The 12,311-nt window shown below is 31.1% G+C and overlaps 1 long non-coding RNA gene across 1 annotated transcript; it reads left to right on the top strand.

The window, feature by feature from the left end:
• Window positions 1-549: 549 nt before the first annotated feature.
• LOC107262703 lies at window positions 550-1,630 on the top strand. The gene is made up of 2 exons (XR_001536498.2): window positions 550-965; window positions 1,086-1,630. It is a non-coding gene; the product is annotated as an uncharacterized LOC107262703 (long non-coding RNA).
• Window positions 1,631-12,311: the final 10,681 nt, after the last annotated feature.

Genomic DNA, 12,311 nt, shown 5'->3' with positions numbered 1-12,311 from the left:
TTGGTTTTTTCTGAGCTTAATTTAATTGAAGCCCCCAGTCACACGTGGTGGATAGATTTTGGTGCAACAACTCACATCAATGTGTCTATGCAGGATTGCCTAAATTGTGTGTGTTTAATGTGGATTTGTTAAGTCACACAACATATATGCCCATATATCAAGTATATTTAAGGAGACCATCTGTCATGAGGGATATACGTGGAAGGAAGTGCCACCAGCAGCTTGAGAAGGATACTAGATCGAGTTTCAAGTCAGTTCTATTATTGATATTTGTATATTTATTGACTTTATCAGTGTTAATTACATATTTTAGGAAGTGTTATGTTGACTTGGGGTGTATTTTGTTGAGTTATGAAGTGTTTTATCTGCTATAGGTAATTTGCCTTGACTGTTTCAGGTTTGGATATTACATATTATAATGGAGACTTTGCCGATCTTTTTAAAAAGAATTGTTAATTTAATTTTTTTTGTATATATGTTTGTAAAAAAAAATTTGAGCAGGAGGACTCTATTTATGAGATGGTGAGGCTAGCATGGAAGCAACTGATTGCCAGGATATATACTGATTTACTTCATAAATGGAGGGGCAAGGGACGACTCCCATTTGTTCCAAAGGAGTTATGGGATAGATGGCAAGCGAAGTGGTCCGAGAGTTCTTCCTAAGAAATTGTAACGCGACAATCGAGGAACCGTTGTAGTGAGACAAGAGGCCCTGGATTAGGGCCGACACAGCACACTTGCAACTTCATCTCTATTTAAGAGCATGCTAGAAGAATTGTAAGGTTGTTACGTATTATATTCTCAATATAATTTAAAAAGTTATGAAAAATGCTAATTATTTTATTTTCAAGAGATGGCTGAAGGTGTAGCCCTGGGCAAGATCTGGCTGTTCCATGAGACCCACATGACCAAAATGCTCTAATGGATCAAGGCAATATATGGATGAGCGTACCAAGTAAGTTAGGGTAAGTGCATAATAAAAAAAATTAATTTATTTTATCTAATTTAATTAATCAATTTAGAAAATCAATTTTGTTTATATTTTATTTAACCTATATATTATAATATGTTTAATGATTGTGCAGGAAAGCCTTGAGGAGAGCATAGCGGAGGCGTCTCACGATGAAGTCGGTAACACGGTGACACTGTCCTAGGAGGAGGAGGAAGAATTTTCTTAAAGACAGTTCAAGATTCATTGTATAGCAAATATGTATAAGGGATGGGAACTAATAAGACATCTTCATATCACTCTGATGCCTCGACCTCCATAACTGCCACTTGTGGGATTGACGAGCACCGCTTTCAATAGCTTCAAAACACTACCTTGCAGCTGGTGCACCAGCTGCGTGAGAAAGATGAGCGGATTCAGCAGTTGAAGACCACCATGCGCCAGTTGGTGCAGGGGTTGACCTAAAGCACTCAGCAATATGTCCTCGGTTCCTTTACCAGACTCCTCAGTGATGATTCGCAAGAAGATTCACAATCTGGCAAGTTATGAGTTTATTATTACTTCTCCTTTTATATTCTTAGCACTCTATGGCTGTTCATCCAATTTGTGATATGGAATTTTGTTATTTTATTATTTTTAAAGTATTTGCATTTAACATTATAAAATTCTTAATTTAGATTACATTTCTATTTTGTTCCTTTATTTTATAATTTAAAATTTTATTTTTTATTGTATATAATTTTAATATATATAAATTAAATAACATAGTATTAATAAGACTAAATATATTAAGAATAACCAATAAAAATTAATACAAGAAATCCAATATAAATTTAGCTACCACATGCTAAGTGGTCTCTGACGTGGTAGCTAAATTGAGACCACTTGACGACCACAACTAATTTAAAACTAAAATTAGAGACCATCTGGTTAGCGACCATTTCTAAGTGGTCTCAAAACTAGCTACTCCTTAGTGACCGCAAAATGTAGTCGCTAAGTGGTCTCCAGGTGGTGTAGGAAAATAACAACCAACATGAGACCAAATAGAGACCATACCTGTGGTAGCTAAATGGAGACCATATAGTGTGGTCGCTATATTTAGAGACTGCACACATTTGTAGTAGTTATTTTTATTAGAGACCAGATTTTTAACGATTATAAGACATGGTCTTTAAGTGGTCGCTATATCAGTTTATCAACCATTTAAAGACCACATCTGGTGGTTTCTAAACAGTTATTTTTTTGTAGTGAGGGAATTTTTATTGGGAGGAAAGATAAGCCTATAAGATTGTCTAGTATTTTGATGAATAAGGGAGCTTTACTATTCGATCTTGCTATCAAATGTTAGTCACCTGAAGTAGAATTTAAAAGGATCGAATAAGGATCACATTGCAAAGCTACATCACAATGGAAAGCCATTTGGCATGTTATAGTTCCCTTTGGGGTAAAGGATTTTGTGTGGCATGCCTGTAATAATGCTCTTCCCACCTATAGGGTCTTTACAAGAGAAAAGTGTGCCTCCTCTGCCTTCTATCGCAACTGTGGATAAGAGGAGGAGTCCATATAGCAGACAATTTACCTGTCACCATACAAGGGCAATAAGGCTTGCTAGAAATATTGGTTCTCTACCTTAAAGGTAAGGTTTGGGATTAATGAATTGAATGGTAGATGACTATCAAAGATAGTGATAGTTCTCCTGGTAAGAGTATCCTTAATTTTGCAATCCTAATTTGCTGGTACATTTAGAAACAACATAAAAACTCAATTGTTTTAGGATTTTCTCCCAAGCCTAGATATAGCTATAGTAAGAGCTAAAGAAGACATGGTGCTTATTGAGCATATTAGTGATGATTCTAGTAAGCCTAGCCAAGAAAAGAGCCATTGTTCATCTAGCAGATCAAAGCTAGCGACCTCCAAACCATGATCACCTAAAGTTTAATTGTGATGCAACCTTTACAATGAAAGGTAGTCGAGCTAGTTTAGTAGTGGTATGTAAGGATGTTTGACGTCGAATTCTTATTAGTGAAATTGTTATTAAATCATTAACTCCTCTTTATGTGATAAAGCACTGCAGTAAGGGAAGTAATGTTTTGGCTAAGTCCCTCAATCACGATAATTTTTTCACTGAATCAGATTCTTAAAACGTAATTCGATATCTTTTAGGGAGGTTTGTTGTCTCCTGGTTGATTAATTCTCTACCTGTTGGCTCCTTCCTTTGTGACTTTTCCCACATATGAGAAAAGGTCTTTTTCCACCTAGCTAAAGCAATCTTAAAGCACTCTTGTAATGTGGATTGGATATACTTTCTATCTAGGGGTCTCTTGCTTTTATTTTAAAAGACATTCATATTATATTTTTAAATAAATAATGATAAAACTAATTCCTTCTTTTTATAAAAGAAGCACAATTATTTCTATCTATGTAAATAAAAGGACTAAAGAATGTATAATAACATCGACTTAAATTAAGGATGCAACATATAGAGAAAAACCCTAAAATACTAGTCTTCAAGTACAAAAAGAATAGAAATGCAAACAAACCTAGTCTCTCGTGAATTAGTTGGAATTTGTCATGATAAAAGCTTGTTAATATAAGTTTGTTAGTTCTAATAAACTAAGCACAAGCTTGTTAATACTCACCTCTTTTATGAGTTGGCTTGTTTATAGACTCATGAATTTGTTCTGATCTAATTCACAATGAACTGGTTAATAGGCTCATAAATGATGTAATATATAATTTTTATATTATAATTATTTATTTTATATGTATATATATACTTTATTAATTTATTTAAAGTAATGTAGATATAATTTTATATTATTTATAAATTAATTTGTATTAAACGTTAACTACTAATATTAATTAACTCAATACATCTATAAATTATATTATTAAATAAATTAATAAACTTCAAAATTTAAAAGGCAAAAGGTACAAAAATATCCTTAAATTTATTAGAAAAGTCCAATTAAGTGCCCATCCTTTTTTTTTTGGCTCAATTAGAGCCATTAACTTTTATAAAAAGTTCAATTAAATTCTCATCCTATTTTCTAGTTTAATTAAATTTATTAACTCTTTTAAAAGGTCCAATTAGCCCATAATACCAACAGTGTCCAAAATGCCATTAAGTGTAATGGTCATATTATTTTGAGAGCGTGAATAATAACCGCTCTAAATATTTTAAAGTCACGCCTATATCACACGAGGGAGAGAAAGTCACTTCTTCTGTTTTTATTTTTACACAATTAATATCTATAAGCCCTAATTTACAAAGACAAGTATTGATTATTTTCCTCATTTGAAATGACAACAAAATTTTCGTCTTTTTCATCATACTCATTTATAAGTAGAGGATAAGTGCAAGTTGTCGAGTTAGATTACATCTCACCACCTCCAATATATTTTTGCAATAAAACCTAAAGATGTACACTTCATGGAGGGAGACTAATCCTGGAAGAAAGTTCTATAATTGTAGGAACTATAATTTAAGTTAAATAAAGTAAGTTCAAAATAAATTGAATAAGTGAAATTTAAAATTAACTTCAATTTAATACAAACTCGTTAATATTTAAAAATCAAACTCGGTTTGAGTTCATATAAAATAGTAATAAGTCAAACTTAAATTTATTAAAACTTAACTCGGCTTGATTGATTTACAAACATAATAAAAAAGTAAAAGTCTAATCTCATTTTTTATTTTGAATACCCCTTTATCTCTTCTTCTTATTCTTCTTCTCACACACATCTCATTGTCTCTTGTCTTATGGACCCGATCAATCAATAGATTCTCCTGACTTGAGTTATTATTACCAAAAATACGAACACCTTTTGAGAGCCTCCCAAAACATAAACTTTTCAAATCAAATTGCGGTACGAAAATGCAATCCGGTACCTTGCCTTCATCATCTCCTAATATACTAATTTCAAACTGTAAGATTCTAACTTTAAGCTGCAAATAGAAATAAGTTTTAGTTTCAATGAATTCTATATTTCAAGTTCCATCGTTTCTAAGTATTAATTTTGCAGGAGGGACAACTTTAGAAGTGAATATTTATGAAGAATCATTGGCCTTTTTTTCTCCCCATCATTAATAGCTACTAGGTTTGATTGAAATCTATTAAAAAATTTATTCATTTAAGAAAAGTATATGAAAGAAAAACTAAAATAAAAATAATAAAGTTAAATCATATATTTTGATATTATAAAATATATCAATAAATTAATGTAAAATTATTTGCAAATTTTATCTATTTTGGTAGAATTTAATTTAGTTATAATCAATTTCATATAAATTTAAATATATAAAATTCTAAATTATCTTTCACTTCATTCAAAATACATTAAATTTAAATTTACAAATAAATTTTATAAAATTTTTAAATTTCAATCAAACACTATATAAATAAAAAATTAAATATTTTAATATTTCAATAAAATTAAATCTGAACATGTTTTATTTCATATTTAGAAAAGTAAAAAGAAAAAAAAAAACTGACTAATGAAGCATTGTTTTTTTTTTCTTTTAGGAGAGTAATCAATCATTGTTGCCCTTATATTTCCGGTTATTTTCCAATCTGTCATTCTCTAACATAAAAGTCAAAGATTTGTCATTGCCGTCCAAACTTCACTATCTGGTATATTGAAGGATGATTTGGTCAAAAGAAAAAGTATATTCAAGGATGAGGCGTTTCATGCATTAAAAAAATAAAATTATCTTGTATCTATTTAGAAATTTTTTGACAACATTTTTTTGTTAATAATTTATTTAATAGATTTCTTTTGTTTGTATATCTAATTTTCTTATTATATCGGTGTCGTTGTTTTTTTATTATTTTACATATTAAAACCTTTTCTATATATATAATATAAATTTATTAACAGTTCTATGGTGTTTCAAATTCTTTTTTCTTAAGGAAAAATTTTATATCCTTGTAGTATAATATATTTTAGAGATGAATATTTATTTCGTATTTTTGAGTATACTCATAATTCAATCCAAATAGAGTGAAAAATATATGCCCGTTATTAATGACAAGGCGGGAATGGATTTAAGCCACTCCAACTCGTTCCTACCTCATAATCTGCTTTGAACTATACCTAAACTATTTTTATATATTTCTTTATTTATAAAGTATAAGTAAATAATATAAAGTTTAAAAAATATTAAATATTATTTCAATTTAGACTTTATTTTTTCAATTATATTTAATGATAGTTAAAATATTGAATAAACATATTTAAAAAATCAATAGAAATATATTTTTAACATAAGAATATATAAGATAAATATAATAAATATTGTCCAAATCTGATCTGAACTCACTTTAAAATAACTTTCCCTAATCCATACTCGCCCCCCTTAACAAGACAGGATAGGAGAGGCCAAATCCGCCCCCGACCCACTCATTGTCATTCCTAAACTATATGGTAAACTATAATATGGATCCTGATCCATGAAGCTATGTGATCTAATCTAGATATACACGTGCGTCAAACGTTAACGCATATTTTTTAAAAATATATTTATGTTTATTAAATTTATATTAAATATTTATTAATTTATGTTCATTGAATATGTGCTGAACGTTCATTGTTTAAACATTAAACGTTTACTGTAGATTAGCTTAAATTTATTTTAAAAATATGTGTACCACAATATAAATAATTTGACATTTTTTATGTTTACTAATTGTGTAAGGATGATATACGTTATTGTGGGCAGCGATTGCGGGCACGCGTCCAAGTGTCTTTAGTAACTACGACACTATAAGTCTTTTCAACCTAATTGGGAACACGCAAACTAGTCATTGAGACTAGCGTGGAGATGGGAGTCGCCACCTGGGTGATCACCAGGACACTTTTACTAATAAGTAACATTTTTCAGATTTCATAAGGAAGCTTACATCATAAAATCTAGAGATGGATCTTGAAGCCAGTTTTCTTATTTATGCATATTATCTTCAATTTTATTGTTTAATAAATTATTCCTTATAAACACAAGGAGTTCATATACAGGCTATCAAAAAACATACATAATTTACCTAGATCTAGCCCATTCAAGCCCAGCCCATATTGGAGTTGTTAGCCAACTTACTAATTAATTATGTATATAGCCTAGTTAGTCTAGCCCAATTATAAATTATGCTTTTGATTTCCAACCTTTAGGCCTAATGGACTACTTATTATGACAAGACCCATTTTATATGAACCTAATTCTACTAAAGCCCAACTCTAACTATGACATGCCAAAGCCCACTAAGTCTACTTTAATTTTACTTTTTAGGGTCGATTACCATCTTATTAATCCTATGGGCTATAGGTTTCATGCCAAAGTCCAAATTAAAAGCCTTAAGTCTAGGTGATCAGTTTTATCAATCTATAAGTACTTTTCATCACAAGTTACAAAAATAAAGCAAAATAAAAGAAAGCAAAAAAATTACTAAGCTATTACAACCCTCCTATAACTAAAATAGCTCAAAAACAACTGAAAATAGGCTAAAATTGATAGAAAACGACAAAAATTCTTGAAATCATCAAAATCAAGCGACATGGCAGACAAACAACTGATCGGCTATGTCACAGAGCTGATCGACTATATGTATAGTCGATCGGCTCTTGGATTTTTCTAGGTCGAATTTGCAATCTTTTGACACTCCAATTCCATAATACTCGAAATACATGTAAGGAAACACGTAAAAATAGTTAGAATATATATAAAACACATAATTAAATTTATCTTAAAGACATAGAAAAATTGAATTCATGAACAAAAAAACTTACAGTGAATAAAGTGTCAATTTCCTAAAACATGCATATTGAATAAATCATGCCTAACTTAAATTCTAATCATTCAAATACATCAATAATCACTAAAGAAAAGTAGATATAACATGTTAACATGTTCATTTATAGCATAAGATTATCATATTCTAAATCCAAGAACACAAAAATTGTCAAATTCAAAATCCATGAACATAAAAGTTATTAGATCCAAAATCTAGGAAACATGCATATAATAAAAACATGCCAGTCATGCTTAAACCTAATTCTAACACATATAACATCAAAAAAAGTAATAGTCATTGAAAAGAAACTATAAAATCCTAGCATGTTTCAAATAATAGAAAGATAAAAAAAAAGTAATAAAGAAATTAGGAAAGAAGAGAAGAATGATGATATGGATGCTTTAAAATCCTCAAGTTGTCACCGTATTAAGCAGACCCTTGAGTCTCAAGACTAGAGCAGGAAGTTGATCCAAAGATGGAGTACGAGATTAGAGTGTTTAGTTACCAACCCTATAGGCCTAAGGTTTTCTTTTCTATTTATAGAAAAATATTAGAAAAACTCTAAAGAATTAGATATACTCTCCATTTAGTTATTGATAATTCTAAAAATGGCTTTATCAGAATCTTTTCCTAATTGATAACTGCTGGTTTTTTTAATAACTTGTGATAATATTGACAAATACCCATTTAATCATAAGAATAATAAAACAATTAGATAATTATTGATAAAATCCCTTATAGAAAGTCGATTTTGATAGTTGTGGGTGTTTAAAATTAGAAATACATAAAAAAATGACCATAAAAATTGAGTTTTGAGCCAAATAGCACTGTAGATCGAACCAACACTACGCAAAGCCGATTGGCTCTACGCAGAGCTAATTTGGCTCTATGCACAGCCGATCGGCTCTGCGTACAACCGATCGACTATATACAGAGTCAATTGGCTCTAAATGTTGGCAGACTCGTAATAATTTATAATTTAGCCCCCGAACTTGGCCATTTGAATGATTTTGACCTTCAAATTTAATTTTTTGGTCAATTTAACCTAGTTTGATTTTCAAACACAATATTTAGCTGAATTATAACTCTAATAAAATTTTTGGCCTTCTTCAACTCCTTGAGACTCGAGAAAAATGGCAAATTTCACCATCAGATATTTTATAATTCCCTCGATATCTAAATTCAAAAAATGGATGCTGACAGTTATGTCTATATTATATATGTCCATTTGAATAAATTAATAACAAATATCCATTAATAAAGTAATGAATATTTTGCCTATAAATGGTGAATGTTTATATCAATCATAAAAAAATTTCAATATGCATCATAAAAATAATGAAAACTTTCATGAATAATCAATACTTTCATTTAAAATATTGATGAACATTATATATACAGGCAATAAACATTGCAATACTAGATAATGAACATTAATATTAACACAGATGAATAATACATGAAACAAAATGAACATTAATATTAACTAAAATGAATATTAATTTCACATCAAATGGATATTTAAATACAAAGAAAATTATTGTACCTTGGAACCAAGAAGGGGGGTTACCAACCTTTAATTGCAAAAGTAAAAGGCTTTTGATAAAAAACATAAAAGATTAAGGAAAAAGATGAAGAGATTAAGGATTAGAGAAGTCAACAAAAGGGATTTATAGTGGTTCAGGAACAAACCTCCCTACGTCCACTTCTCAAGATCACACTTGAGTATTTCACTATAATCATTTAGATTACAACCTTTAGTTTTGCAAGTTCACTCACAACTTGATGTTTTCAAGGCTCATGCTAAACCTCTTCCCTTAGTGTATCAAACTCTCACTAAGTCCCTTAACTCTTAAGTATTGATGGTTACTCAACAACTAATTTTTTATATTTTTAATACCTGGGCTCACACAACAACTCTTTTTAAGTTTTAGTTGAACAAAGATTTCAACTTAATACACTTTACAATGAAAGAAAATGAGTGTAAGAAGTTGAGAAATGAATTTGTAAGAGTTTTGGTAATATCTAATTCACACACTTATTTATTGTGCCTTTAAGAAGAGTTATTATACTTATACCAACCACCTAGAGACATCATAATGAAGCCAAACTCCTTCAGTGCAAGATTTGATGACTTGGCAAAAATTGCCTAAAGTCATAGACAGTGCCCCCGTGCTATTTAAGCATGCTCGTGCTTTCTAAAAAGAAATGTTGGGACTCTAACGGCTCCAATCACGTGGCACTGATAGGGTGGCTGCTGTCTCAACAGTTACTGACATCTCATGATTGCGAAAACTGCCCCCGTGACATAATAGCGCCCTCGTGATTGCCTAGACCGCACCCAGAAGTGCCCTCACGCTTCTCATCGTGCTATTGTTTACCAGAATTTGTCTCAACACCTAAAGTGAGGTGCCCTGGCGCTTTTAAAGCATCTTCACGCTTCTTGGAGCTTTGACACTTTGACTACCAAGTGTCATTAGATGATTGGGCTTCTGTCAGGTGGACTCTTCAATGTCTTATAAACTTTTGACCTTATGAAAAGCGCCCTCACGCTTTTGAGCTAAATTTACAAAATTTGCTTCAAGGCTAAGGAATGTTTAGGATAGGCTTAGTTCCTTTGATGCTCTGTCACATAGACACTCAGTCATGGTGTTAGTGATAATTAATTTGGTTATTAGAATCAAAATAGAGGTTAATTGCACCTTAGGTCAATAGTCTCTTCTGTTTTGATTTTGACAACCAAATTGATTTGAAATTCAAAATTGATCAAGTATAAATGCAATTGAATAGCCAATAACTAATATTTAAAAGCTAGAGGAACAATTTACTTAAAGGTATTTAATAATTGTTACTCCTCTTCAATAGTTACATTTGTGCACCTTTTTAATTTGTTATTAACCAAATTTGATTACTCAGGTTAGCTATTAATCAACTCTCCCCTTTGATCATTAATCAATTTTGAGTATTCTACTATAAATTTCTCTCCCCTTAACATAGATTTATCTCCCATTAATTCCTTTGGTCATGAGATTTCTATCTCCTTAATTTTTCTCTAGATTTCTCTCCCTCTTTGGCAAAATTAAAAAGGAAAAGAGATGTCAATTTGTAAGAAGATAGCAAACATATAAGAGAGATTTCATTCATAAGGAAAAAAGAATGTACATATGAGTGATCAAATGATGGGAGACATGCATGAGAAGGAAAACAAAATGAAAAAATAAAATGACAAAGAGCAAATTTAAAATTCAATCTTCTTCCTTATCATCCTCTTCTTCATCTTCCTCTTGATAGACCATGAGCTCTTGTCCTTTGCCACTACAGCTTGCTTGGGTGGAGGAATGGGAGCCTATTCTTTCTCTTCTTCTTTCCAATCCTCTACATGACAATGAGAAATTTTATGTACTTTTTGTGTCTTCACTAAGTCCGCATGCAAATGATGGAGGTAATTCCAAGTCTTTTCTATTTGCTTTGTCCTCAAAAGAGAGATAAGTTTTAGGAGGAAAGAAGAAGGGGTTGGCTCACTAGGAATCCTATGATCTTTCTTTCTTTTCTTTTGATCATCCACATACTCACCAATAAGAAGAAAGAATTCCCCTTCCATTTTTCGCTTAGGACCAAGTCGAATGACCTTAGTATACTCTAGGAAGGATAAGCCAAGTAAGGGTGGTGAGATAGGAGGAGTTAGATAGGTCTTGGTGAGAGGAAAAATGGCTGGAAGTATTTGGCAATCTTGCTTATATATGAAGAAACAAGAATAGCACCTTTTGAAGTATTACAAAGGTGAAAGAGATGATCAAGAAAGAATTTTGAAGTTAGGATGCCCTTACCATGAAACATAGCAAAGAGGAAACCTTTTGGGGAACTTTCTCAATCTCAATATGTCTTGCATGAATATTAGTGGCAATCATCCTATGAACTACCCAATAAGTGAAGGATTTGAGATCCTTAGAGAAAGAATCTTTTGAGTGGGTTTCTTTGGTGGAGATTTGTCTCCAAAATTAGAAAAAAGAGAGATGCATCTCTATAAGGTTCTCAATGATTGAAAGATGGCCTCTTTCTTGAAACCCAAAAACATAAGAAAATCGGGATCTTGTAAAGGTTCTTCTCTCACCAAAAGGCCTAAATTCTATCCCATAATAGTCATCCCCATCTCATTTTTTATTGATTATTAAGGTGGAAAGAAACTTTTTAGTAAGGTTCTCAAAACCAATCTATAGGGTAGGAGGGAGGAAGAAGTCTTTAAGTCCTATATTGTCAAGAAGATTACGTGCCTCTTGAGATATTCCAAGTTTGATAAGAGCTTCTTCATTAAAGAACTGGCTAGGTTGGATTTTCTTCCTCTCTATTATCATGTATTTAATTCTTCCCTCATTATTCACTCCTTTCATTCTTTCAATGATTGGTTCAATGGAGGAGGAGCTTCTTCCAACACCCTTTCTTGGACATATGTTGTCTTAAAAATAGGAAGAGAAGATTGGAGAATTTTTGAAGAAAGAACGAAGGGTTTTTAAGAGCTTTTTAAAATAATTGTGAGAAAATAATGCAAATGAGTAAGATGTGGCTTTTATAGCCTTAAA

This window comes from Ricinus communis, chromosome 6 (assembly GCF_019578655.1).
Source record: "Ricinus communis isolate WT05 ecotype wild-type chromosome 6, ASM1957865v1, whole genome shotgun sequence".
Taxonomy (NCBI): domain Eukaryota; kingdom Viridiplantae; phylum Streptophyta; class Magnoliopsida; order Malpighiales; family Euphorbiaceae; genus Ricinus; species Ricinus communis.
Note: the sequence above shows the minus strand (reverse complement) of the source record. Positions and strands in the feature narration are given on the sequence as shown.